Source organism: Antechinus flavipes, chromosome 1 (genome assembly GCF_016432865.1).
Source record: "Antechinus flavipes isolate AdamAnt ecotype Samford, QLD, Australia chromosome 1, AdamAnt_v2, whole genome shotgun sequence".
NCBI lineage: Eukaryota > Metazoa > Chordata > Mammalia > Dasyuromorphia > Dasyuridae > Antechinus > Antechinus flavipes.
Window position 1 is genome coordinate 431,875,516 of NC_067398.1, and position 5,037 is coordinate 431,880,552.

The window sequence follows — 5,037 nt, forward strand, 5'->3', positions numbered from 1 at the left end:
ATGATCCTATAATCGGAAGCTCCTAAAGGGAGTTTTCCTTTGATAATATCCCATCTATCCTGAAGGAGCATGCCTTGGATATTTCTCTCATCACCAACAAACGTTAATAAAAAATAAATAAAAAACCTCAAGACAATTCCAATAAACTTGGGATGTACAATGTCATCTAAATCTAGAGAGAGAATTATGGAAACTGTGAATTGAAACACAGTGAGAGAAATGTATGGACATCTGTTTGGTTTCCACCAATTGGAGAATTTAATTGGAGAAATAAAACTTGAATTAGAAAACTGAAGCACAAGGACATCAAGGAATAAATCAAGGGTGGAGGTTACCTTCCCCCAAAAGAATGTAAACTCCTTGTGGTCAGGGATTGACTTTTGTAATCTGGGATCATGGCCAGAGATTTGAAAAGAATCTTTTGTTCTTTGTCCTTAGATCTCTGTAACCTCCTCCATTCTAGAATATAAGCTCCTTTGAGGCAAGAACTGGCTATGTAGTGAGTAGTGGAGATTCAATTTGGGTAATTCTGCTAAACATCCATTTAATGAGGAATCAGAAGAGGGACTTTGAGGCTTCAGAATAGGAAATAAAATGCTGCCTTTGAAGTTTCAAAGGTGTGTCTATTCATCTAGCCAGCCAGCCTTGCCAGAATGTAAATTAAATCTTTCCTGCATTTATCAGTGAGTCAATGGAGTTCTTGATGTGATACTTTGTTTCTAACAACAGTATTTTCACCTTTTTTAGTTTGTTTTCTTTCTCATGATTTCTTTCCCTTTTTGGTCTTATTTTTCTTGCACAACATGACAAATGTGAAATATATTTAAAAGAATTGCACATATCAGAACTTGTATCAGAATCATTACTGTCTTGAGATGGGGAGAAGAGGGGGAAGGGAAATGAAGGGAGAAAAATTTGGGACATAAAGTTTCACAAAAATGAATGTTGAAAATTATCTTTATATGTGTTGAAAAAATAAAATACTATTGAAAATAATTTCTTTAAAAAGTAAAAAAAAAAAAAAAAAAAAAAAAAAGAGGCATTATATGGACTCAAGAAAATCGAGATCAAATCTGGCCAGATATTTACTAGCTGAGTGACCCAGGGCAAATTATTCAAGTTCTGTCTCCTACAGTTTCTACATCCATAAAATATAAGATAACAGCACTCAGTTCTCAAGGTGTTTGTAAGGATCAAGTGAGATAATATTTTAAAGCACTTGGTTTTTAAAGTACTATATAAGTTCTGTACCACTTCGCACCCTCCGCCTTCTCTGGCTCCCTATGTTTGGCGTCCCTTTCTCTGCCGCGGCTATAAACGGGCAACTCAGTGGCTTCAATGAGACCTTCATCAAGAAAAGTACTTTCCTCTTCACTTCGGAATCTATGGGGGAAGGGCACCTTGATAAAATTTGTGACCAGATTCGTGATGCGGTCCTTGATGCTAAAGTTGCTTGTGCATCAGCTGCTAAGGGTGGAATATTTGCTAGTGAAATCACATCCAGAGCCTCTGTTGACTCTCAGAAAGGGGTTAAGGAAACCTTTAAGCATGCGGGCTTAATGTGATGATTCTGCTAAAGAGTTTCAAGACTTGCAATGTTCTAGTAAACTCACTGGATATTGCTCAAGAGGTTATGCCCAGATTCCAAAACTCAAGTCACTGTGCAGTATATGCAGGATACTGGTGCTATTCTCCCCGTAAGTGTCCATGCAAATGTGTCTCCGTTCAACATGTTGATGAAATGAGGGATGCTCTAAAGGAATAGGTGATCAAAGCTGTTGTATCTGCAAAATACTTGGAGGAAGATATGACTTACCAGCTGCAATCTCTTGACATAATTGTCCTTGGTGGCCTCAGGGATACTTATGCTGATGCTCATGGAGGTGGTGCTTTCTCGGAAAAAGTTTACACTAAAGTAGAACATTCAGCTGCTTATACTGCCTATTGGGTATAATTTTTATATTATAAATTATAATAATAATTGGGTGGTAAAATCCCTGTTAAAGGTAGTCTGTGTCGCAGGTACTTGTTTGGGTTTCTTACACTACTGGTCTTTTTCATCCATTGTCCATCTCTATTTTTCATCATGACATCTCTCAGAAGAGGGAAAGAGAGCTCGGGGATATTGTGAAGAATAACTTCGACCTCTATCCTTGGGTCATTGTCCAGGATCTTCATCTGAAAGCCCATTTAGCAAAGGATTGCAGGTTATGATCACTTTGGTAAGGACAACTTCCAGTGGGAAGTGACCAGAAAGCTTAAATATTAAAAGTGTCAGGCTTTTCCCCTCAGACTTAATAGTATTGGTTATAGAAAAGCCTTCAAGCTTTGAAGAAAAGGGCCCTTCTCTCTAAACTTCTCCTGTCCTCTTTCAGTTTTTGCAGTCACTCTTGTCCATTGATCTGATTTTAGTTTTTGTGGAGACTGTAAATTGGACTCTGCTATTCTGTCCCTGGTGTTTTGCTCACTATTATAATGGATTTAGTGAGCATAGGTGATCCATTTAACTGCCTGGATAGACAGGCAGCATTGTCTAATAAATGATACTTTAAGATTGAACTTGTGTCCTACCACCTATGCCCTAAATCTTAACTGCATTGACTCTTGTCATATGCTGGAAAATGTCTTTGTAATGTGCACATTGAGTACTTGTAGTTCCACTTATAGCCTCTGTCCAAAAATGTCATCGCTCTGTCAGCATAATTTTGTAATGTCTCAGGTTCTATTATGACTGTGAAACCTTTCCTCATCCTCCTTGTAACCTGATCCCTTTCTAATTATGTGGCTTTTTGTCAGGGAATGTTCCCTACCAGTTCAATTTGCTTGTAATCAAGTTCCAGTTAGAGTTCTAGCCTGACTTCATGAAAAAGGCAAAAGGCAGTTACTAGTTGAACCACCTTTTGATGCTTATGCTTTTAATGACTATCTCTTAAATGGCATGAAATCTTAAAATCTCTCTGCTCAGCTGTACATAATAACATTTTTTATTGAGTAAACCAATCATATGCACCAACTCTCTAGTTAAGCTTGGCAGTCTTGTGATAATCATACAGAGAAGTCACAGGTCTTTTTTTTTTTTTTTTTGAAGCAATTGGGGTTAAATGACTTGCCCAGGGAGACACAGCTAGGAAGTATTCAATGTCTGAGACCATATTTGAACTCAGGTCCTCCTGATTCCAGGGTTAGGACTCTATCCATTCTACCACCTAGCTGTCCTGAGGGTCTGTAGGTCATACATTTTGGTACCCATTAACTTTTTCTTTATAAGAAAGATTAGTTGTTCTACATTACATGAGAACTACTCCCATGATTTTTAACTGTTTTGTTTTCAAAATCAAGTCTAATGAGCTTTCTGAGTAGTTGGTGTAGATAGAGAAACCAGCTTCCTCCAGAGAGCAATACTTTTGGTGGGGAGGAGAAGGAAATCCTTTCATACTTGAACATTTTCCAATTGCTTATTTATTGTATTCTGGGGTGTACAGAGAAGCTATCACCTCAGAGAGCAGCTTTAAAAAAAAAAAAATCCTTGACCACCATGATTTTTTGTTGTGCCACAGTTCTCTCTTAATGTCCTGCTTCAGTTTCCCTAAATTGGTTCTGCCTCAGTTTCCCTAATTGTTCTGCCTCAATCTCTCCTTACTTGCAACCCCCTCCTCCCCTTTATGAAGACTGATATAACTTAGGGCTATTTGCTCTAAGGTTATAAATTGTCAATGTGTAAACTCAGAAAGGGGAACTGGACTTTGTGTCTGTAGTCAGACACTTTCTTAACTCCTAGTTTGTTAGAATTTATGGTCCTACCCCCCAACCTTGTCAGAATCGGATTTATGGTTCCTGCTTGGAGATTCCTGATCTCCAGAGTTTGGACTCCACCCCCCCACCTTTGTTTAGCTACTGTGTATAAATATGTCATTGAGAACTTGAATTGGCTGCTGGATGCTGGCTGGATGCTGGATTCTTGGAGACCATAGTTTCATTCATCCCTGGGACCAAACCATGGTTTCATTTGGTCCCAGTAAATCTCTGCCTTTCAAATAAAATATTAAAACCTCTCTAATATCTATCTTGCCTCAGTTTCCCAGCATTACATTCTTTGACCACGTAGGCAAAGATATCCTATGGAAAAACCTTGATAACACTTATACAGGGGGCCTGGCTGGTATTAATAGAAGGGAAGGCAAAGCTGGAGCAGCTGGCCATGGAGGAAGCTCACGTGGCTATTGTGGTATAGAGAAGCCAACTTGTTTATATGTCTAGTCCATGGGTGCTATCCTAAGCAGAAAATGCCTTTCAGGATCTATATTTTAGAAGTCTATTACATATGTTTGGTTCTCAATTTCAATAGTTTAATGAAGATCTAAATAAAATATTAGGTTCTACCTTTAAAAAAAATAAATGGTTATATAAATACAAGCAATACATTCATTATTAGCCTTAACACATTCTGACCTATAGTAGTCTTAATATTTTTCCTGTGTTCATTTTTATCTGCCCTTTCTTTAATCTTCAACATATATTTAAAAATTGAGCTTGTTAGGAGCAGCTAGATGGTGCAGTGATAGAGCACTTGGACCTAAAGTCAGAAGGACCTGAGTTCAAATCTGCTTCAGACACAACACTAGGTGTGTTACTTACTCCAGCAATTACTTAACTTAATTGCCTTAACTGGAATTGCCTGGCAGTGGAAAAAAAATTCAAAATCAAGAAACAAAATTGAGTTGACTAAATGAATTCTCTGTGTATCCATATTGGTTTCTTTAAACAGGTCCCTCTTTTATTCCACATCAGAATCATCTCTCTCAGCCTAACTTTTCCAATAGAATTATATGCTCTAGGATCCTTCCTATATAGTACATACTTCTAGATGCTTTGAAATTTGTTGTCCCAAAATATAGGTTGTACATCAAGCTACATATCTTCTGCTTTTTCCTCCTTAAGGAATTCTAAAATGATATGCTTACTTCCTCCCAAATTTTCTGTCAAATCTACTTTTATAGATTATATAGATCGTGTCTCCTTCAAAACTCATGTCAGGGA

At 37.6% G+C, this 5,037-nt stretch overlaps 1 pseudogene; it reads left to right on the top strand.

Moving 5' to 3' along the window:
* Positions 1-1,283: 1,283 nt before the first annotated feature.
* On the top strand, positions 1,284-2,269 carry LOC127546424 (S-adenosylmethionine synthase-like; annotated as a pseudogene).
* Positions 2,270-5,037: the final 2,768 nt, after the last annotated feature.